Source organism: Castor canadensis, chromosome 12 (assembly GCF_047511655.1).
Source record: "Castor canadensis chromosome 12, mCasCan1.hap1v2, whole genome shotgun sequence".
NCBI classification, from domain to species: Eukaryota; Metazoa; Chordata; class Mammalia; order Rodentia; family Castoridae; genus Castor; species Castor canadensis.
This window is the reverse complement of record NC_133397.1, coordinates 92,831,984-92,856,914: the sequence shown is the minus strand read 5'-3', so window position 1 is coordinate 92,856,914 and position 24,931 is coordinate 92,831,984. Positions and strand designations below refer to the sequence as shown.

At 41.4% G+C, this 24,931-nt stretch overlaps 1 pseudogene; it reads left to right on the top strand.

Annotated features, from left to right (window-relative positions):
• The window catches only part of LOC109702145 (phosphoribosyl pyrophosphate synthase-associated protein 2 pseudogene), a 153,329-nt pseudogene continuing 128,398 nt past the window's right edge, over window positions 1–24,931 (top strand).

Below are 24,931 nucleotides of genomic sequence, written 5' to 3'. Positions count from 1 at the left end.
CCGTCGGGGCCGGCAGCGGAGGCGGTGGCGATGGTGATGGCGGCGGCAGCGGGATGGCTGGGCTGATGGGGCGTCCGGCTCCGACTCCGGCTCCGGTTCCGCTCCCCGCGGGGACGAGTTACCTTTCGGTGCCCATCAGCAACATCCGGATGAAATTCGCAGTTTGGACTCCTGCAGGTCGGACAGGTCAGCAGGAGGGACATCATGGAGACGGTGCTCAACCTGGTAAGGGAAAAGCCGTCCCCAGTGTCCCCCACCCCATCCTCGGTCCCCAGCGCCCCCTGCACCCGGGGTCACCCGGGGTCAGCCACGCCGCGCGTCCCCGGGAGCATGGCTCGCCCCGCGGGTACTGCCCAGCGGGTGACCTGCCCACGCTGCAAAGCCAGGCCACCATTCGTCCTCTGTTCGGTCCTCTCCTGCACCTGAGCAGTGCCCAGCTCCACACCGCTGCTCACTTGTCCTTCAGTATCAGTCCACTAAGACTTAATGGTCAGCAGTTGTCCCCAGGGAGCTGTATATTTGAATTGCTACTGGGAATTGTTCTCTTCTCAACCTGATTAGCAAATAATTGAAAATTTTTTTTCTCTAGTTAGAAAATAGTCCAGTGATAAAAGAGGAGGTATATTAAGCATGCTGAATTTATCATTAGGTCACCTGGCTCCTATACCTGGCCACCTCTGATGTGTTCCTGAAGTTTTGCCTTTTCTAGAGCATTGTATAAATATAATCATGCAACATACAAGGTTGTTTTTCAACCTATGTAGCCTAGCCTGGTCATATTCCTGCCTCCTCAGTGCTAGGATTACAGATATGTACTGTCACATATAGCTTTGTCTTTTATGTTTGGCTTCTTTTACTTACAATAATATTTTTGAGGTTACCCATGTTACAGCTTATATCAGTACTTTTTTCTGCAACTCTTTCTTCTGAACAGTATTATATTTTATTGATATGTTTTCTCATCTTTTCGTAAATACCTGAATGAGATTGCTAGGTTTTGTGGTGAGTATATGTTTGCACCCATGAGAAATTGTCAGATCATTCTCCCCAGTGTAAAATTTTAAATTTCCATCAGCAGTGTGAGAGTCTTAGTTAATTTGCATCCTAGTCATTATTAGGTTTTTTTTTAATTTGAGGCATTTTAAAGTTAATGCAATAGCATCTCACTTTAGTTTCATTTTTTTTGTTCATTTATTCACATATGCATACATTGTTTGGGTCATTTCTCCACCCTGCCCCTCTCCTCCACCCTTCCCCCACTCAGTTCCAGGCAGGTGCCATTCTGCTCTTATCATTGATTTTGTTGAAGAAAAGACATAAGCATAATAAGGAGGACAAAGTGTTTTTGCTGGTTGAGTTAAGGATAACTATACAGAGAGATTCCTACTATAGCTTTCGTGTACCCATGTGTTACGACCCATGTTGATTCAACTCTAACTAATCTTTATATTGGTTCCTGATCCCTGCTCAAGAAACCTCTTATTTTAAGGTTTCTGTATTCGTTCTTTTGGAGTGGGGACATAAAATGCTTTCATGTTTTGGGTGTTATACCTATTCCTATATCTCCCGTATGTGCTCTCCCCTTGTCTTGTGATCCAAGTCCAACCACATTGCTGCATTTGCCCTAGATCTAAAGTCCACATATGAGGGAGAACATATGATTTTTGGTCTTTTGAGCCTGGCTGACCTCGCTCAGAATGATATTCTCCAGTTCCATCCATTTACCTGCAAATGATAAGATTTCATTTTTCTTCATGGCTGAGTAAAATTCCATTGTGTACAAGTACATTTTCTTGATCCATTCATCAGTAGTGGGGCATCTTGGTTGTTTCCATAACTTGGCTATTGTGAATAGTGCTGCAATAAGCATGGTGTGCAGGTGCCTCTGGAGTCACCTGTGTCACAGTCTTTTGGGTATATCCCCAAGAGTGGTATTGCTGGATCAAAAGGTAGATCAATGTCTAGCTTTTTAATTAGCCTCCAAATTTTTTTCCAGAGTAGTTGTACTAGTTTACATTCCCACCAGCAGTGGATTAGGGTTCCTTTTTCTTCACATCCTCACCAACACATGTTGTTGGTGGTGTTGCTGATGATGGCTATTCTAATAGGGGTGAGGTGGAATCTTAGTGTGGTTTTAATTTGCATTTCCTTTATGGCTAGAGATGGTGAGCATTTTTTCATGTGTTTTTTGGCCATTTGAATTTCTTCTTTTGAAAAAGTTCTGTATAGTTCAGTTGCGTATTTCTTAATTGGTTCATTGGTTTTGAGAGAGTTTAGTTTCTTAAGTTCCCTGTATATTCTTGTTATCTCACTTTGGTTTCATTTTTGTATTTTTCTAGTGACATATGTTATCTTCATATGATGTGAGGCAAAGTTGGAATTAACTTTTATTTATTTGCAAATCTATTTGTTGCATAACTATTTGGTGAAGAGACAATCTCTTTCATTTGGGATTACTTGATACCTTTCTTGAAAATTAATTGACCATAGTTTGGTGGATCTATTTCTGAACTCTCCAGTTTGTACCTTGCCCTAAATTTCAGTCCTTATGCCATTGTCACATTTTCTTTATTATTATAGCTGTGTAGTTAGTACTTCTTATAGTCAGGTAGTATAAATACTCCACCTTTGTTCTTCACCTTGAAAATAGTTCTGGGTTTTCTAGAATATATGAATTTCTGTGTATATTGTTGAATAAATTTGTCAAATTTTATTCGAAATTCTGTGTAGGCTGTGTGCCACGCTCACCCCTATGATCTTATCTATTTGTTAGGCTGAGATCGAGATCACAATTCAAGGTCTTACAGGAAGAGAGCTTGCTAGATCACATTTCAACCAATAAAGCCTGGCCATAGTGGCATGTGCCTGTCATCCCAGAACACATCCCTTCCATAATAAGAAGGAGCATGGTCCAGGCTGTCCCAGGCATAAATGTGAGACCCTATCTCAATAATAACTAAAGTAAAATGGGCTGGGGGTGTGGCTCAAGCAGTAGAATGCCTGCTTAGCAAGTGCAGAGATTTTGAGTCCTCACCCCAGTACCATCAATTAAAAAACACTGTTGTAGTTTTGATTGTGGTGTAGTAAGTATACAGAACAATTTTGAGAGTATAGATTACCTTAATAATATTGAATGCTGTCTTTTCCTTTATTTAGTTTTCTTTGGGTTTTCAATTTTTTTTAGTTTTCAACATAAAACTTGAAGGGTAGACTATTTCAATTTGTTTTCTGTATTTCTTGGTTTAATGCACTATTTTATGTTTAATTTAGGCCTAGCCTAGTATAATGAAACTGATAATGCACTTTCAAGACAATTGGTTGTGGGTAATGAATCGAATCAGAATTTAGGTAAGTGGGGAAAAGGCAATGCTTTATGACCACCCTTGTGATAGTGTTGTAACCAGCCACTTTTGCGATGCAGAAGGGCCATTGACTGTGCTGTTCCTGGCATGAGGTTGAAAACCACAAATCTTAATCTTGTTTTTTTTTTTTGAGTTGGAGGGCCAGTACTGAGATTTGAATTTCCACATAGTAGGCAGGTGCTCTACTGCTGGAGTCACACCTTCGGCCATTTTTGCTCTGGTTATTTTGGAGGTGGGGTTTTGCTTCGTGCAAAGAAGATTTCAAAGACTTGCAAAGACTGCTCTTGGAAGAACAGTCTACAACCCACTGCAATGTAGAAATTAAATTTAATTCATAATTTAAAAATGTAATACTAGTATTGTCAACAATTGTTTCTGTTTTCTATAGGCATTCATGATTTTCTGATTTTTCTTTTTGATCCGAGAAGACCAGGTTTCACCTTAGTGACTTAATATTTTCTTTAGCTGATACTTTACCTTTTCTCATTGTCTTGTAGGCAATTGCATTATCTCCTATTGCAAAGTTGGCTTATAGAATGACTTCACCCTGCACACTTGGTTTTGCATGGATCCTTTAAATAACATTAATGTTGATAAGGATAAACTTTATCCTTGTTGGTGAGTAATATGCTTCACTTTATGACTTTTTCTTTAAGTAATTAATTTTATAGTTATATAATATAGGATTAAGTCTGTTTTACATAGAATATTTATATGTTAAAACTGTAAACATTCAGAAAAATATTTACTAACTCATTTTATATTATATCTAGGTGACTTTTCTTAACTTATTTTTTCCCACATACAGTTTAAGATTCAAGGGTTTCAGGTCTTCCTGCCTATCAGTTTGGGGTGCTTCATATTGCTGGTGCCACATCCAGGAGAGAAAAATACAGACTGATCCCCACTAGATTTCATTTTCTTTACCTTTTTATGTATTTTGTTCTCTGAACATAATTGATATATGAGCTAAAAAAATCATGTAAAAATGATCAAATAAGTCACTTTTCTTATTTTAGTTTAAATATACTCTGTTGATTAGCTTTATTTATCAAAATTGGCTTTTTTAAATTGGGAAGCTATTTTTCAAGGTATATCAGAATTAGTAAGTTGTTATTGAAAATATGATCTAAGTATAAATGAGGGTTTTTTTTGCTAATTGAAGATGGTCCTTAAAGGTAGATGAAGTCTACTTGGTAGACTTTGTTGACTATTAGTTTGTATGCATTCTTTTTAAATTGAAATATTAAAAGCTTCAGTAGTCCTTTATTTCCTAGATTGAATTCCTTGTGTTTTGGTTACTATAGTTCTCTTGTTTTGGTTTTTATTTGATACATGTTAAACTTCTACTCTACAGGGAATTATGTTTTATTTTTATATAAAACAATATTTAAATGGTATCAGGTATATGTTTCTTTTTTATCTGGTTATTATATCATTCTCATTTTCATTACAGTTTTTGTACTAGCATAGGAGTTGGCTATTCTGCTCATTTTGTTGGCACTGCTTAATAGTCACATCATTGAAGTCCAAAGGAAAAAGTTTTCAGCACTGTGTGAAATATGACTTTCATCTATGCAAGGTAAGTACAAGTAAATACTTAGTTGAGTCTTACAAAGTACCATTTTTTTCTCATGAAGCTTACTTATTTTAACTTCTGTAATATTCTCTTTCTCTGGTTTTCCTATGATTATTAATGCTGTTCTCATATTCTTGTCTCTATTCCCTTTGTAATTTTACGTTTGACATTTGTCATTTTTAAGGTCAGTCTTTTGAACCCATGTATAGCATCTCAGGTTCTTTCATTCTTTCTCAGTTTGTTCAGTTCTATGGCACTCTTTGAGGAAATATTTACTGAATATTTGTTGAGTACCAGACACTCTTGTAGCACTTGGGATATGACAGTGAACAAAACAGAAAACATTTCTGCTTTCATAGCACTTATATTTTATTAGGGATTTTTATTCAATTTCATGAAAGTCTTTATTCTTATTCTTATATTCTTAGACACTATGAGATGTGATACAGAGGTCTTTTAGGTCCCCGAACCTCAGAATATATAACAGTGAATTACTGTCTCCAGTCCCATATCCACTCATGTTCTGAAGTCTTCTGATTAAGAGGGCTACCATTTTCATAATAATTGGGACTTACACTAGCTTCACTCTTCACCCACTTACTGGCCTCATGAAAATGAATGTAAACTAAAAACATACCACCTAGTTAGTGGAAAGTGTTCAATACATGTTCACTACTATTGATATTTGTGTGTCATGTTGTATTTTTATTGTCTTCAATTTATTTTCTTATTTTTAAGTTGCAATATGTACCTTATGATTTCTTAATTTCAATATTTTTTCTAGTATCTGGTTGTGTATAACATCAAGTTTTGGATCTCAACTAAATGTAGACCTTAGTGTACATACCTGTTGTTAGTATGCACACATAGTCTCCAAATTTATTCTTGTTTACTTTAATCAAAAATATGTCAAAAGTTGGACTCTTTTGAAACATTGAAAAACTCACTTGTGCCTCTTCTCTGTAGTGTACATTTTGATGTTCCAAGATAAGAGAACAGAAAAATAAATTTTCATATAAATAAGGTGGCCTTCACTGAGATTAATTCTTTCATTAATTTGTATATTCATTTATTCACACTTTTTAGTTTATAAGTAGTTGTAACCTAAATGACAATTTTGTGTTTGTTGTGTAACTGCCAACCTGGTCATCTTCTTTTATTAACTATTATAAATTAATGGTACCAGCTTATTTAAGTGAATAATTATGTACCTTCATAGACTCCCCTTTTCTATACGAAGGTTTCCAATCAGTTCTGTTACGTTCTTCCCTCCCTCCCTTAACTGACCAATGCCTTCGTGCTGGCTGTTATGGTTTCTTACCTGCAGCTTTTCCACAGTTTTCACATTTTTCCTCATCCATACTTGCTTAATAGAGCACTTCAACATTGCCACCAATTATTTTTCTAAACTATGATGACGATCATTTCACTTTTCTTTAGTGTTATCAAAATTCTCTAGTGATATCGCATTATGCAAAAACACAGATCACATTCCTAAATGTGTCCTACAAACCTGGTTAGAACCTGTTATTTACCTTTGTTTCCTGCTACATCTAAGCACTGGGAAGAATTTCATCAAGTGTGTGCTGAACCTTAAGATTCACCTCTGCTTGGAATGTTTGTTTCACCTTTATTCACTCAACAATTCCCTTTCATCCTGCAAGCTTAATATCAAGTTCCATTTTGCTCATAGTGAATTCTTCTGTGACAGTCTTCCTATGCTATTTGACTTTGGATGTCACCATAATTTAGTCATTACATCTTTTGCTTCCATACTGTATCCAAAGATAGTCTCCATAGCTTCCATATTTGTTTCATTCTCTTCTTGAGGATGTACATGTTGTCTTTCTTTTTGTGCCCACATATAAGGCATATATGTGGGAGGCGAGTGGGGGTAGAAACCTGACATGAAATAATCTCTCAGTAAACATTTTGCTGAATTAATGAATGAAGGGTAAATAATGTCAATTTTTGCAGAGACAAATTTCATCATGAGGGCATAGTAGATAAAAATTAATTCTGTATTCAGAAGAAAAAGAGAAGTAAAAGTTGAAATATCCTTTTTAAAAAGTAGACTCCATCAATCCAGGTTAGACTTTGGGTGCTGGTATTGGGCTTTTGCTAGAGCAGTCAAATACGTACTTAAGAGAAGTGAAAGGGGCTGATGGAGTGGCTCAGTGGTAGAGAACTTGCCTAGCAAGGGGGAGGTCCTCAGTTCAAACCCTAGTACTGCCACCCCCGCAAAAAAATTTCACTTAGAAAAGTCATCAGTGTAGAGCTCTGTATACAAGTGACAAATACTGGTATTAACATATGAAAGCTTACATTTTTTACCTGCATACCTAAACAGAAGTCTAGAAGGAAATTTATCAAAATGTCAAGAACAGTTCTGAGTATGGATGCTTCAAATAGTTTTAACTATGTTCCTTTTGATTTGTCTAGCTGATTTCCTACCATGATTATAGTTTGTGTTATGTAGAAAGAAAGAAAGAAAGAAAGAAAGATAGAAAGAAAGAAAGAAAGAAAGAAAGAAAGAAAGAAAGAAAGAAAGAAAGAAAAACCATATGCTACAAACATATCATTCACAAGAGTGGGGAGATGGCAAGGTTAAAGAGACAAGCCAGGTACAGGTCAAGCAGGAGCAGCTCCTTCCTGTGACACAAGTGGGTCTGAGCCCAAAAGGTAGGAGCATGAGTGATGCTTCTTGTCCAATGGTTTCCCCATAAATAAGAACAGGCATCCATTAGTCCTACATCTGTGCCGCCCTCTCAACTAAGAAAATTACAGCCCTGTGTCAGAGCCCCACCTATGCATTCAGACTGCCAGGACAGGACACTGCTGGAGTACTCACTGGGCGTGTGACCCTGAACAAGTCAATTAGCCTCCTGCTGCCTGTTCTCTCATCTGTAAAATAGGAATCACACCACCACCTACTCCTAATGTGACTAGGAGATTATAAGAGGTGATTCACAGCAAGGGCCCAGCATACAATAAGAGCACAATGAACATGAACCCTTCTAAGGGGAAGACCATGAAATAACAGCCCTCAAGTGCATTCCTAGAACCATGTCACTGGCTCCCAGAAAAGGGTCCAAAAAAGTCCTTTCTTGTCCCTCCTTCTTTCCTGAAGTCAGGACTGTTGCATGGTATTTGCTTTCAGACCAATATTTTAGGGACCCATGCAAAGACAAGAGTGGCCCAATAAAATATGTAAAATGACCCAAGACCTCACACTATGGGCTAGAAATCCTGCTTTCAAAGTTACAGGATTTCTAGTCTCTGGCCACAACCACAGCTGCCAGCCACTGCCTTTGGCAAGAAGGTGGGTGACTCAAGTGTGAACTAGGACTTGGCAAGGGAACACCAAACCAGAAGGCCTCCAGGCAGAAAGCTCCAAAAAGGCCACCTGCTGATGGAGTTTGTGTACCAACAGCCAGCCTTTCCAGAGATCAATGGGGTTCTGCTGTCATTAGAACATTCACCTAAGAATAGTGAGTGGACAGTTCAAACAAACAGAACCCACCATCCTGACTTTGTAACTCAAAAACAAAATGGGGGAAAGGATCCAGGCTAAATGAACACACTTAAATCACTGTGTGCCTTAACTATATGACAAAAGGAACATCCCCCAAAAAAGCTCAATATTGAATCAATTGCAAGAGGTTTGATGATTATCTTAAGCCAAAATGCATTACATTTTATGTGATAAAATATTTTTCAAACTTACAATTACTTCAGTTTCCAAAGCTATAAATAAACCTTTTAATGCATATGTATGAGGAAATGATTGTGTTATTACAATAATTACACAGTTAGTTGAGTAACTGATGCACAAGGTAACCAGTTCCTCCCAAGTTGCCTAGAATTTTCCCAGTTTTAACACCACAGGCCTGGAAACTCACCAGTCCTGGGCAAACTAGAACAGTTGGTCCCCCAACACTATAATAAAAATGACGTGTGTCCTACAAAGAAGAAAACAGAAAAGACAAATGCAGAAGTTCTAAACCCCAAGTTTTTTTGTTTGTAGCAATACTCCCAGTTCCTTTTCATAGTAAAAAAAGTCTAAAAATCACTGTGGCCTCTCCCTTCCCCGATACTTTTTACTTTCCCAAAAAAAAGGCATATCCCCTCTCTTGCATTACTTAAAGGTCAATGGAAGATTGACTGCTAAAGTGACCACTGCCACACACCAAAGTCCTGCACCCAGATTTAGCAGGACAGAAAAGGTCCTCTTATTCCAGCCACATTTAAAGACAAGCCAAGGCAATTTGTGATTCAGATTATGGACAGCAAGAATGTGTCATCCAAAAAATCCAAGAGCTGTGGCAAAAATCAAAATTCATCTCACAAATAGGTCATTTAACTGACAGGGAAGAGTGGAGTGGCTGTTGGACAACCACTGAGGGGAAAGCAAGGTGCTCCCCTACAAACTGAGGCAGGGATGGCAAGCAGGTTGTTCACCTACAATGATGGAGCAAAACTCTTGCAGAAGGGGCTTAAACAGAGGGATGTAAAGCAAGTAGGTGAGGTTAAGAACAACTTTTAAGGATTGAGTTTCAAACAAAAAGCAAGACTGTATAAGGCAAGAAAGAAACACTTCCTGAATCAAAAAAAAAAAAAAAAACTACAGAAGCCATTTTTTCTCACCACAACACCCCACCCTATTTAGACCACCTTCCCACCTAGTCTTTTTCTGGCTTGGCCACAAGATAGACTGTTGGTTTTTATGGTATTCTTGAATCTGAGAACTCCTTAGGTTATCTTTTATGCATCAGGAGATAGAACGAAATGAAAGTTAAACATCTCTTTCTTTCTCTCCATAGTTTACTGGTAGAGAAGGAAGAGGGATGTATCTTGAAATACTTTAAAAGACAAACATCTTTGAAAGCCTTACTCTGATAAGTCCTGAAGAATAACTTCCTTTCTTTCTAAGACCACACTTTTCATTAGGGTAGATCTTGATTTAGACAGGGTGCCTCTTGTAACCCTTTCAACACATCCAATGGAACGATGGAGGTATTTTACCGCCTCTAGCAGAAAGCACAGAGTCTGGAAGGAGGGAGACAGGGGTTAGTCCTCGCTCTACAGGCTGATAGCTGTGGTTCTTGAAGATTACCTTCACTTCTCCAGATCTGCTTCTTTAATTAGAAAATGAAAGATTACAGCTAGATCATCTCTGGCAGGCTTACAACTCTAAAGGTCTGTGTGAAATTCTCTCATAAATGTGACAATAATGTCTATCAGAACCACTACGGTACTTGCACATTTAGGAATTAACAAACAAGTATAGTAGTGAGGACCAGCAAAGATGACAGGACCAACACACACTAAAAGAATAAGATTTAAAACAAGCAAGTGTCTAACAGTTGGCCAACTTTGTGAACAAAAGGTGGAGGAAATCCTTATATCAATTTACACACACTGTGAAATGCTCACGAACCAATGAGAACAAGTAGATTCATCACAATGACCAGATGCTCTTCTTGCTAAATTTAACACTAACAGAGATTTAAGCTCAGTGATTTCTGTGCCCTGCAAACACACACACACACACACACACACACACACTGTAAGTACTTAAAGATATCCGAAAATTTTTAATCTGAAAGGCAGAATTAAATCCTTGCAAATCACTGTGGTAATTAGTTGCTTATAAGTTGCAGGATGTTCTAGCAAGGCATTGAATGCAACCCACTTGAGGAATTTGAGGTGTTTAATAACAAGGGCTGATGTGTTTGACCCCATGTGTCAAGGTGAAGCCTGCCTGTGTGCTTATCAAGACCCCAAACAATGTTCATTTCATTATCCATGAATAGACGGCTGACAGGAGCAAGCTGTTTCCTTTTTGCGTGGAAAAGGCTGCATAGAGTTTTGTCCTGCAACTTGGTTGTGCGCTGTGTCAATATGCTAAGAGCAGCAGAATCCACAAAGGGGCTGGGGAAGAAGGGTCTGCAGCCCCAAAGACTTGCAGCAAGGACTGTCAATCCTATTCAGCAAATAATCCCACCTACCCAGTCCAGGACTCCAGAACTTTGTGTCTCCTCAAGGAAAGCCATAGGGCTGATGGCCACAGGCAGAAGGTAACCCAGCGACTGGGAGTGGAGGCTGCGACCTGACTTCACCTCTCACTCTACACAGACCAGCCACAGTTGAGAGCGTGTCTCCAAGGGTCTCCATGCCACACCACACACACGACCTTGGGCAACTAAAGAGGAAGACAGGCTGTCACCTCCAATGGATGAAGACAGCGGGACCCCAGGAGAGCAGGGTCTGCCCAGGTCTTCTGCCCTGGCTAGGGGAGGGGTCCCAGGCTGCGATTCCCTGTCCCCATCATCCACCTTTCTCCTGGGAGTGGTGTGGATGAGCTTCCTGGGGCAGCCCCAGGCTAGCGGCGCCCAGCTGCGCAGCTTGGTGAGAGCCGGCAGTGCTGGGAGCTGCCTTGCCAGGCCAGCCAAGACCCGCATACAAAGCCCAGCGCGCGCACCACGCAGCCCGCACACTGCGTCCCTCCCGGGCCCCAGGCAGGGATGGTGCAGGATCCGAGGCGCAACCCACGGCTGTCTGAGACGCCTGGCGGCCTCACGCCCTCCTCCCCGTCGCCGCGAGTAAACAGCTCCGGGCGCGCTCCGGGACACACCGCCATCCCCACGCAGGCTCCGCGCCGCCCCACGTCCTGCCAGCCTGCCGGCTCGCTGGCTCCGCCGCCCCTACCTGGTCGGTGAGTTTGAGCACTGCCATTCTTCCTCGCCTTCGCGCGCGCACACATACAGGTCCCAGGCCCGCAGATGTCACGCCACGAGCGGGGGAGGTGGAGGGGATCACCTGGGGAAGGACAAGAATCTGGCTCCCGAATTTGACAGCCCTCCCCTTGCTCCTCCTCTGCCGCCGTCGCCTCCTCCCCTTCCTCCTGCTCAAGGATGACACTGGCTCATGGGCTCCGCACCCAGCCCGCCTGCCTGCCTTTCTACAGGAAGTGCAGGCTACTGCCAGCCGGGCCGCCACTAACATCACCGCGTGGCTCACTCACCGCGCGCCTCCTGGACCAACACTGCCTTCTGCAGCCCGCAGCCTCGCCTTGCAGCTCGCGCCCAGGTGCCTGCACCTACCCAAGGCACAAGGCCGCCCGCCCTCCCTCGCCCTGGTCACACACGCGTGCACCACCGATGGGCAAGCCCTCGCGAGCATGATGGGGTGCCACTCAAGCCGCCAACTTTCACCCCGAGACTGCGCCACACCCCCTTGTCCAAACCTCTTCCCCTAATACAGAATCTGTTGCTCCAGCACTCCAAAGCGTCCCACCTGGGGCTGATATCCTCTTTGTTTGATGCAGCGGGGCCCTGGACACAAGGATGCTTCACCGAGTGTTGCTCAAACGCTGGGGGTGGGGGCGGGGTGGAAGGACTAGGGATTCTAGTCCTTTCTTTCACCTTCTTCTGCAGCCACCTTCCAGCCAAGCCAGGCATCATGTTTTAAGTTCAAACACCTGGATTTCGGGCTTAGGGCTGGAGGTGGCGCAGATTGAAGAAATAAAGTAGTACCAGATTACAACATTGACGAGGCTTCTGAGTGTTTCCAAAAGGCCCGATAGACTTATTTTTATAAAATCCGAAGTTACCATGCTCTGCAACAGAGAGCAGACAGCTGTCAAACAGCGTGGAGTACAAAGACAGTGTTAATACCCCTAAGCACAGTAAGCATTGTCGGTACTTTCAGAGTTTGGAGCAAACCCACTTATTCCTTCAACAACTGTGCACTGAGTGCCTGCCTTGTACCAGGCACTAGGCATGGAGAGAAACAGGGAACATGAACAGGTAAAACACCTACTCCCAGAGGGAGCTGACATAAGCCAGACAGCCACTTCTAGAGAATATAATTACAAACTCAGCATGGGGACTGGGAGCTTATGAAGGAACACTTGGCAAGGGGGTACTATGACACTGGTAGATGCAGGAAAGCAGGGACTGGAGCTACAATCAGGAGGAAGAATTGAGTAGACAAGTGGGAGAGGCAGTGCTCTCAGGCAACCCCATGTGTCCATGACAGGCCATAAAGCAAACCTTCACAGCAAACTAGAATTATGGAGTTCCTGGGTCAAGATCAGACACCTACCTCTGCTGGTCACGCACAAACCCAATGGGGATTCTTTGTCCCCACTTCCCTTCCTGCACAAAGATGTCTTGTGGGAAAGGAGACAGGTGATGACAGCATTTGCTTAGCATCCTTGTGTTTATCACCCAACCACTACAGGTGGGTGAAGCAGCTAAATCCCAGAGTTCAAGCACACTCCTGACTTCCCCTCCTCTGTTACCAGAGACACACAGAGACCTCCCCCCCAAAAATGTTGTCTTCAAGACCCCTCTGGAACACAACAAAGACAGCTTTGGCTGTGTCTATGAGGCCATTCTTCACCTCGGTTGTTGGTATGTCTGTTGCTAGTATAGTCAGCATGGCTTTGGAAGTAAGCTAAATACGACAGTGGATTCCCTAACCAAATATAACAGTATTTCCAAAGAGTGCTAAAAAGTCCAGTACTGGTGGCTCACAACTGTAATCCTAGCTACTTAAAAGACTGAGAACAGGAGTATTGCAGTTTCAAGCCCGGCCAGGCAAAAAGATAGTGAGATTCCCCCCCAATCTCAACTGATAGTTGGGAATGGTGGTACACACCTGTCATTCCAGGTAGGAAGGAGACTATAATTAGGGAGAATCATGGTTTGAAGGCCAGCCTAGGTAAAAAAGTTTGTAAGACCACCACCCCCCATTGCAACAGATAAAAATCTGGGTGTGGTGGTGCACACATGTCATGCCAGGTACAGCAGGAAGCATAAAATAGGATTGAGGTCCAGGCCTGCCAGGGCAGAAAACAAGACCCCATCTCCAAAATAACTAGAAAAAAAGACTGAAGGTGTGGCTCATGCAGTAGAGCCCCTGCCTATCAAGCATGGAGCCCTAAGTTCAAACCCCAGTACCACCAAATAAAGAGAGATTACAAATGATTCAATTTGGAGGATTCACTCACTAGCTTTGGCTCCACATGGGTTTGCATATACGTAAGTTCCTGAGGACATCTGCTGAAGGAGAGAGCAGTTCTCAACACTGCCAGGCCCATAACCTCCTGTTTTTTTCATATTTTACACTTTTTTTCTTTTTTTATTATGGCTGTACTGGGGGTTTCCATACCTAAGCATTTTACAGACATGGAATCCATTGATTGAAAGGGAGGTTGGTGGCCTTCAGGGGGACCGTGCAGCATTCTCTCAAATGCACAGTACAAATCCTCATCCATGCTTCCCCCAAAGAACTCCAATGTCATTTCCTAAGATGAACTAGCATTCAAAAAAAGAGAATTCCCAGCCAGGCACAGGTGGTTCATGCCTGTAATCCTAGCTACTCAGGAGGCAGAGATCAGGAGGATTGTGATTTGAAATCAGCCCAGGCAAAGTTTGTGAGATCCTATCTTGACTAAAATCCATCACACACACACACACACACATAACAAAAAGGACTGGAGGAGTGGCTCAAGTGGTGAGACCACCTGTCTAGCAAGTGTGAGGCCCTGAGTTCAAACCCCATTGCTACCAAAAAAAGAGAGAGAATTCACAGACACTTAAGGGATTACTAGACACTCATGCAAATTCCTGGGGATCCAAAATACCACTGGGTCCACCAATCAAAGTGCAAATTTATGATGCCCAGGTGATAAATGGAGTTCTCATCCAAGTATATCTCACTGGGGATCCAGAAGTTCTGCAGATCCCAAACTGCAGTTGCGTATTTGCTCAACTCTTGAACACATAATTAGGATAGGCATACTCAATAACTAGCTGGATAATCACATTACTTCTCTGACCCAAAGTGAATCCTATTTTGGAATAAGGGGACCAAGGGAAGCCTCTGGAATTTTCTCTTGCTACCAGGATAGAAAACCAAAAGTAATCCTGCATCCCTGGAGAAGGTAGAAATCAGTACCACCAAGAAAGATGCAGAGCTGGTGACACTACCACATCCCCACTATACAGAAGGCACCTGGATTTTAGAGAATAACTATGAATTTTTATAAATTTAACCAAAGAGTAATGCCAGTTGCAACTGCTGTTCTGTCTGTGCCATCTTTACTGTAACAATAATCACAAAGCTGGGCACCTTTTTAAGAAAAAATCTATCCCAATTTGTATAGACAAAGTCCAAAAGTTCATCTTTACAAGGTCACTCATGGTAGCACATGCCTACAATTGCAGCACTTGGGAAGTAGAGGCAGGAGGATAGCCAGGGCTAGCCACACAAAGTTGAGTTTACTGCCAGCCTTGCTACAAATCAAAACCCTGACTCAGGGAGTGGGAAGGAGAATAATGGAGGGGATGAACCAAACCACATATCACAACAAAACCTCCTGTACCATTATTATACACTAATAAAATGCTTTAAAAAAGATGCTGACTCAAAAAAATTAAAACAAACAAAAAAAGACTTTACCTCTTTACAGTCTTGTCTGTTGAGTGCAAACTCTCCTACTCTCTGCCATAATCCCATCAGTAGAGACCTTGATTACTATGTTCAAGACATTGATCTGATTGGACCTGATGAACAGGAAATTGGTACTATAGATGCTTTAATAAGACATGTGTGACCTAGAGGGTGGAGTATAAACTGAAGGAAAATCACCACTTTAAAGAAGTTACTAGCTGTCCAGAGAGAAGAAAGCTGTCACAACATTCCCTTGAAAGAAAATCACTGCTCTGGTTTGGATACAGTTTGAGTGTCCTCTTAGGTGCCACGTGTTAAAATTCGATCCAAAATTGTGAGGTGTTGAGATGGTAGGAACTTAATCCATCTATGGCATTTAGAAGTAGGGAGGTGGTAAGGATTAGATAAGGTCATTAGGGTGGCTGCATAAGAGAGAGAGGGACCAAAAGAGATGCACAGACACATGCACTTTCTCAGTCTCTGCTATGTGATGCCCTGCAATACTTCAGGACTCTGCACGTAAGAAGGCCATCACCAGATGGCCTTAGTGCTCTATACCTTTCATCTCCAAACAATAAGTCAAATAAACCTTTTTTCTCTATAACTTACCTAGTCTGTAGTATTACATTATTAGCAACATAAAATGGACAAAAACCTACCACTCACCACTAAAAAAAAGAGTCATGAGACTTGTTGGGTCTTTTGGGATTTTGGAAACAATATATGCCACATGTAAGTGTGGTGCTCTGACCTGTTTACCAAGGAACTTATAAAGCTGGAGTTCTTCATTAGGAAAAAGAAGAAAAGGAAAATCTGTAGCAGGACCATAGCACTCAGAAGAATCAAATATTTGAAGTGTCTATGACAAGCGGGGATGCTAGGCTGGGCGTGGTGTCTCACGTCTATAATCTTAGTTACTTGGGAGGCAGAAATCAGGAGGATTGAGGTGTGGGCTAGCCTAGGCAAAAAATTTACAAGACCCCCACCTCAACCAAAGGCTGGAGTTAGTTGCATGTGCCTGCCATCCCCAGTTGTGCTGGGAAGCCCAAATAGGAGGATCACAGTCCAGGCCTGCCTGGGCATAAAGCAAGACCCTATCTCAAAAATATCCAACACAAAAAAGGGCTGGAAGCATGGCTCAAGTAGTAGAGCACCTGCCTAGCAAGCACAACACCCTAAGTTCAAACCCCAGTACCACCACCAAAAAACAAAAAAAAACAAGGCTTGCTACATGGAGCCTCTGGTGAATTGGATTGGAGGAGCTCCCATGCAGACCTCTTGAGTTCTAAAGCATGTCATGCCCTCTTCTGTAGATAATGCAGTGTGCTCCATTTGAGAAATGGGACCTAGCTTGAATGACTGGCCATGAGACATCAAGGGATTATGTGATTTCACCTGCCATTATGGCCTGGGTGTTATCTCACCCACCAGCCATGACATTGGGCATGTGCAAGAACCATCCTCATCACATGGAAATAGCTTGTAGGAGACTGAGCTTGAGCAGGCCCAGAAAGCACACATTGCCTTAGTGGGTGCTTTGGATTCCTTCATACTTACTTCTGATGTTGCGTCTCCTCATCTTCAACTCATGGTTAAAGAATTAAGACCAGTTAACTGAAGAACAGACAGTTCTCTTCAACATACTAGCCCAAGCTGCAAGAGGTCTTGCAAGAGGTTCCAGCATTCCAATCCCAATGAAGAAGACCCCTGATGATCATACTGAATGGAAATTTACTCAGGGCAAGCCCTGAGTGTCTACTTTGTCTGGATTGAGAGATGGCCAGGGATAAAGGTCTGCACTCATTCTCAGGCAATTTCTGATAGTTTTGCTGGATAATCACAGCAACTTTCAAAAGAGTACCCAGTAACCAAGAGAAAATTGGTCTCCTACCATACAGTGGGAACCAAGAGCAGGTTGGGAGATCAGGAGAACCATGTTCTACATTTTCTGTGGTACCTCTTAGCTCTTCTATATCCTATAGAGAAAGTTTATGGAAAGCTACTATTTAAAAAAAAGAATTTAAAGTAGATTCACACCCTTCAAACTCTACATTGTTCCCTTTGTTCCTGGTCCTATTGGGGAAAGCTGCTTCTTCAAGTTATTATCTCTGTGCTCATTTTTCACCTCCAACACCTGCTTAAGCAATTCTTCATGCTAAATTATTCCTTTAAGGCAAGGTTTGTTTTCCTGCCTACACCCTAACTGACACAATAACATACTAGCATTCCTTGAATCTTAAAAAATAAAAAACACTACTTTAAAACAAAATCAAAACAAAAACATTACATGTATATGTAAAGTGGGTTAAGTTCCAGGCTAAGGTAATTACAAACAGATTTTTTGCCTACATGAATATGAGGTAGCACATTTAAGAGTCCACATTGCAGAATAACTTAGCATCTCTCATTTCTACCAAACAAAGGCTGAAAACATCCCCACTCATTATACAACCAAATATGTCCCTCATAGTTCCAAAATATTCCCTAAGGGGCAATCCTAAACCCTCTTCACTAGTCCTACAATGACTGCAGACTGGGATTTAATAATTCCATCCATATACTACCTCACATTTCAGTCTACTTGTTTTGTTTACTTGATTTCTGCCTTTTTGATTTATAAATTTAAGTGTACACATACAGGTAGTTGTATGACTATATATCTGTGTGTGTAATTTATGTGCATTAGTATATGTCTATGTGTATATATATATATATATATATATACATAAGAATATATATCACTGTAATGGACCTATGATTTGCCCCCTATTTCCTACCTTTATGACACACATACACACACACACACACACACACATATATATATATATATATATACTTACATATATATATATATACTTATATATATATATATATATAAAATAGTGAGCCAGACATAGTGACTCACATCTGTGATCCCAGCTACTTGGGAGGCAGAGGTAAGAGGACCACAATGTGAGGCCAACCCAGGTAAAAATTAGTCAAGACCCTATCTCAAAAAACAAGACAGCTACTCAGAAAGTGGAGATTGGGAGGACTGAGGTTCAAGGCCAGCCCTAGCAAATAGTTCACAAGACCCCCATCTTAACCAATAAAATTCAGGCATGGTGGTGTGCTCCTGTCATTCCAGCTAGGCAGGAAGCATAAATGGTAAGATTGCAGTCCCAGATGGCCCAAGCATCAATGTAAGATCCTCGTTGAAAACTAACTAAAGCAAAAAGGACTATGGACATGGCTCAAGTGGTAGAGAGAGTGCCTAGCAAGGCTCTGAGTTCAGACCCCAGTATGAAAGCTAGGTGTAATGGTCCATGCCTATAATTCTATCTAGGCAGGAGGCAGAGGCAGGAGGACTGCAGTCCAAGGTCAGCTCCAGACAAAAGGTGAGATCCTATCCAAAAACTAAACTAAAGCAGAAAGGACTGGGGAACTGGCTCAAGTAATAGAGCACTTGCCCAGCAAGCACAAAGCCCTGAGTTCAAACTCTAGTACTGGGGGGAAAATAGTGAAATGTGACATAATATGTGGCCTACTTTAACACGCAGTGGTGGTCCTCCAATTTCATTGGGCACTGTAAAATCTGAGGACTACTATCAACTCTCCTCCACAAAAAGGATCACCTAGACTCACAAAATCTGTTAACTGTCCCTCTCTCCTTCAACCAAACTGTTCAAGAGAGATCTCTCAGGCTGGTGGAGTGGCTCAAGTGGCAGAGCACCAGCATTGCAAGCATGAAGCTCTGAGTTCGAATTCCAATATGCAAAAAGAATACTAATTCCAAAAGAGATCTCTTCATCTCTCCCCCACACACTCTCATTGCTACTTTCTCACCTCCTCACCCACTCCAACTGGCCTGGTGCCCCTCGCCCACTCCCCTGTAACCACAGTGATTCTGACCAGCTCCAGACCATAGTTTGTCTTAATCTCAACAGATTACTCATCTCCAGACCCATCCAACTGCCTTATTCCCTCCTGGATGTCCCAAACCACCTCAAACTCAGCATGTCCAGAAAGGAATTTATTATCTTCCCCTAAGCTCACTTCTTCCCCTGTGCTCCCTAACCAGAAAATGACACTGTCATGGACACAGTTTAGTGTAAGAACAAAAGCTAAGGTCATCCTTCACCCCTTCCTTCCCACTCACCTCTTCCTCTCCTTTACTTAGTCTAATCAATTCTGTTTGCTTTGAACATCTTGAGTCTGTCCCAAATCCTCATCTCCAGGCCAGTATCAGTGTTTTCCTGTTTAGTGGCACACCCTCCTAGCTGGTCTCCCTGGATCCATTCTCCACCCTACCTGCAGGACTACATTGGACACATCAAACCCTTCAGTGGCCTTCAGCCTACTTAGAAACACATGAGCTGCCTGCATGTTCAGGTTTCCCCTCCCTCCCTCCCTCCCATCAACCTTCTTGCAGAAAAGCTGCTTGTTAAGTTCTAGAGGGGGCACTATTCAATCTTAGTCTATGTAAACAATGCCTTCTGGTGTAGTATGGTGTACAGCCTGAGAAACTAACCATGGTGGCCTTGGCCCCTTTGTCACATGCAGTACACTGTGCTAAAAGCCGCTCCCCCGATAGGTCCTATTTCTTCTCACTCTGAGCCTTTGTATATCGATGTTCCCTGTCTCATCCACCACTGTCTTCTTCATTTGCTTGATCTTTCTTTGTCCTTCAGGTCTCAGTTTAGGTATCACCTATGAAGCTTCCCTTGCTCGATCCAACTCCCAGGTTTGGATTAGGACTTTCCCTAAGGTTTAAGTTTAGTGACCACTGCTTGGTCCCTATTGTTTTTATCATGTGATCCTATAGCTACCTGTTTGCTTTCTTGTCTCCTCTAATGCAGGGGCTGTGTTTAAGTCATCATTGTGTCTCTAGTTCATTGTATAGTACCTGGCAGTTGGAAGATGCAGAGTGATATGATTTTTTTGAATGAATACAACTGAGTAAGTCAGTTAACCTAGTTAAACCTCATTCTAACTCTGGTCAAATAAGGATAAAGATGCCTGTCCTCAATGGACATGTAACAAATGTATATGAAAATGCTTACGAGGGCTAGAGGTGGGGCTCAAGTGGTAGAGTGCCTGCCTTACAAGTGCAAGGCCCTGAGTTCAAACCCCAGTACTGCTAAAAAAATGCTTAAGAGCATAAAGAAATATGTAGATAAGAGAGAGAAGGAATGATGGATATGGCATTACCATAATGAAAATGTGACATGGAATGAGATGATTCTAAGGACAGAAACATGAGAAACACATTGCAACCTATATATTTGAGAACTAATGCTCAAGCTGCTGAAGTGAGCACAGATTCTCTGACTTAGTCCTGGACTAAAATAAATGTCCTATCTGAAGATAGGACAGGTGGGAATGAATTTAGTAATTAATCCATATATAAATATATATAATATACCTTCTAATATAGAAGAAACATGTATATCATTTCTTTCTTTAAGACCATGTTGCTGTCAAAAGAATGGGAGAAAATCTTTGCCAGCTATTCATCCAATAAGAGACTCACATCCAGAATCTACAGGGAACTCAAAAATCTTAGCCCCCAAAGAATCAATATCCCAATGAAGAAATGGGCACATGATTTAAATGGGGAATTCTCAAAGGAAGAGGTACCAATGCCAGTAAATACATGAAGATGTGTTCAACTTACCTGGTTATAAAAGAAATGCAAATGAGATTTCATCTCATCCCTGTTACAATGGCCATAATCAAGGGTAAAACAACAATAAATGCTGGTGAGGATGTGGCAAAACAGGAACCCTTATACACTGCTGGTGGGAGTGCAAATTAGTACAACCACTGTGGAAAGCAGTATGGAGATTCCACAAAAAAACTAGAGCTAGAACTGCTGTATGATCCAGTGATTCTGCTCCTGGGCATCTACCCAAAGGAACATAAGACAGGATACAGTAGAGACACATGTACACCAGTGTTCATCACAGCACTATTCACAATAGCCAAGCTATAAAACCAACCCAGATGCCCTACAACTGATGAATGAATCAAGAAATTGTGGTATATATACACAATGGAGTAACACTCAGCCATAAGGAATAATGACAATATGTGATCTGAAGGTAAATGGATGCAATTGGAGGGCATCATGTTAAGTGAAGTAAGAGAGGCTCAGAAAGACAAAGGTCACATGTTTTCTCTCATATATGGAAGACATCAAATTATAAACATATACACAAAAACAAATATGAACTTATACAAACTCATAGGTGGAACATGTTTGTAATAATGGAACTATTCTATGGAATTTGGGGGAGCGGTGAAAGGAAAAGTGAATGACAGAGCATCAACATAACTTCTGTGTAGGTAGAGGATATAAGGATATGTATTGAAAGCTACTGAAAAATGGGGGGTGGGAGGTAAAAGGATAAGGGAGAGCAATGGAGGGGGTTGAATGGACCAAAGTAAAGTAGACACACATCAGAGACACATTGAGAAACCCTTTGGAACAGTGACTTACATATTAATGATAAAAGACAGGACTGTAAAATAGGTACAGTAGAGTGGGAGGCGGGAGGTGAATGAAGGAGATTCAAGTGAGGGTTTATGGCAGATGACCTTATTATAATTACATGCAATAGAACAAAGAAACCTCTTGCAATTGCTTTAAGTGGGTAGGGAGGGGGTGACCTAACCAATGAGCAATATAAGCCACAATGAATCTGCCCTATACAATGAATATATCATAATTTTTTTAAAAAGAAAAAATTGTAAAAAAAAAAGACCAAGTTGCTGATGTTTACCACCTTTTACATTTGTATTAATTAAAAACAGACCATGTTGCTGAATACAATTGTTACATGGGCACAAGAAGTCACAGGATAAAAACAGCTCTTTAGGGCAGACATGGTGGTGTGTGCCTGTGGCTCCAGTTAAGGGGGAGGCATAATTGCAGAATCACAGCCTGGGGCCAGCCCTGGGCAAAAATCATGACACTCTACCTGAAAAATAACTAAAATAAAAAGGACTGGGATCAAGTGGTACAGCACTTGCCTAGCACCTTGGAGGCCCTGAGTTCAACCCCTAGTACCACCAAAAAGAAAGAAGAAAAAGAAGAAAGAAGAAAGGAGAAGGAGAAGGAGGAGGAGGAGGAGGAGGAGGAGGAGGAGGAGGAGGAGGAGGAGGAGGAGGAGGAGGAGGAGGAGGAGGAGAAGAAGAAGAAGAAGAAGAAGAAGAAGAAAAGTCTATAGTACATCTAAAGGGAGAGAGAAGGAAACCAACATTTACTGAGCCTCTACTATGTGCCAGGTACAGTGCCAGGTGCTGTAGTTCCCTCCCCTCCCTGATACAGCTAATTCCACCTTTTGGTTCAATGTCTATATTTCATTGAGCTCTTACCATTGGACATCCCCCTTGAAATGATGATTTTTTTTGTCCCTTTACTCTAAATTCCTTGAATTAAGATCCATTTCAACTCACTTTTTCACCTCAAACACACAGTCATATATATGCCTTCAGTTAAGTTTTTATTTATTGAAGTTTTCTCTTCTAATATATATCTCTTACTATATATTTAGAAGTTAATGCTTTCATCATACCACACAACATCTCATACATTTTCACCATCCATTTAATAAATATATAGCAAAGTAGTTATGTCAGTGTTTTGCTATGTTTTCAGCCTGGAGCTTTCCCTCTTAACCTCCAACCAAAACCAAAAAGATCATGGAATCAGTCGACAACAAACACTATGCACACTTTTTGAGATCTTTGCAAAGCACTATTTTAAATAATGTATTAATACATGCAATTATCTTTAAGTGGATTATTATTAAGATGATTGTCCCCTATTTCAGAACAGGACCTAAATCGCACTGCTCATAGAGGATTAAACATTGTGCATTCTGAGTCTCTAAGTCTATATCTTCACATTGTTTTCCTTCCCTCCCCAAATCCAACGTAATTAAAACACATCACTGCCCTTCTGCCTAAGAAATGTGCACTGTCCACATGAGAGAGACAGAGAGAGAGAGGAAGAATAATTAGAAAGTAGAGGTTCATTGCCATCTTGGATTTCAAACCAGCTCAAATTCATGAATTCAATAGTTTTGAGCCTAATCCAACTCCTCTCAAGTTCAAATTCACTTGATATTGGATATATTGTGACATACTGTTTTTGTAGAAGAGCATTTTCATAAATGGTTCAATAAGCTCTTTGGATCATGTCTAACTTGTATAATGCAAGATTTGGAACACGTAGTGGTAAATGAGTAAGAACATATGTAATGCATTTCTCAAGATATGCATATTTTCAAAAACTCATTCGGCCAAGTCTATGGTTTCTGTGGTTTCACTGAATACTTGAAAATTAGTTACTGACATCAGAGACACAAAAATACAGTTGTTTTTATCCATCCAGTCTGCACAACATGTAGCTGTCATCCATGATGATAGAACCCATCAGAAAGTACCCTCAATTTTTATAGAAACAGGAAAGATTTAAATTTACTGTCTGGCACTTGGATGGTTGAATGCAGCATTAACAGGAAAATCAGGAACAAAGCAACAGCATCCATAGTGTGCCTGCAAGTTTTACATTTACTATTTCTCCACTCTGAAATTGCCTGGGCAAGGCTCAGGGTGGGAAACACGCTAGCAAGTATCAAATCTACCAAATGGCTCATTGCTAGAGTTCTACCATAGCTCTTATTGACATACAAACTCACCTAAGTAAGCAAGCACTTAGAGAACAGGTAATTCCTCAGGCCCTAACAGCCTAAGGGTACATTAACTAAGCCCAAGTCTATTCCTAGCTAACTGGCCCCAGGTGGCTTCTGTCCCCAGGTGACTCTGGGATGTCACAGGGCTGTCTTACACATGTTCAGGAAGAAATTAGCACCCCTTACGGCTGTCACTCTTCTTTGCTTTCAAGGGAGTCTGCTGAGGTTTTGGATCTTCTATGCCCATGGTTTGCCAATGTTCTCCTGAAGCTCAGACAGAGAGAAAAATTGTTCTACACCTAACTGTCTTCAGTGTCCCCATACCTGTGAAACCTTCAGAGTGACAATGCAAAAATGGATTCCATTTGATCTCAACTGATTTATTAGCTATACCATTTTGTTTTGTTTTGAGTGGTTGCTCTAGATCTTATAATGCTATAATTAATTTAAAATTCTTTAAAATCTTGAATTGGTGGTTGCTTTTTGTCTTGCCTGACCACTCTGATGGTCATGTGGTTTCTACTTTCTTTGAAGACTATAGCAGATTGGTTGACTGCTTATTCAGCAGCCACTTCATACCCACACTCCTCCTTTTCTCCCTAGCTAACGGAGCCTCTTACTATAACTGAAGAATATCTCAGATGCTCACTTTTCCAGTCATTTTTGCAGTTTGAGCAGGAGCTGATTAAATCCTGCCCTCCAGAAAGTCTCCTGGCGCTTCTGGGAAAGGTTCTCCTCCTTCATAAAAAAAGATATGTAAGAACAAAGTCCATCTCTTTTCTTTTCAGAACTGATTTTGGAGATGGCAGTTTAGTGATATGATGCTTGGAGCCTTGACAGCCACA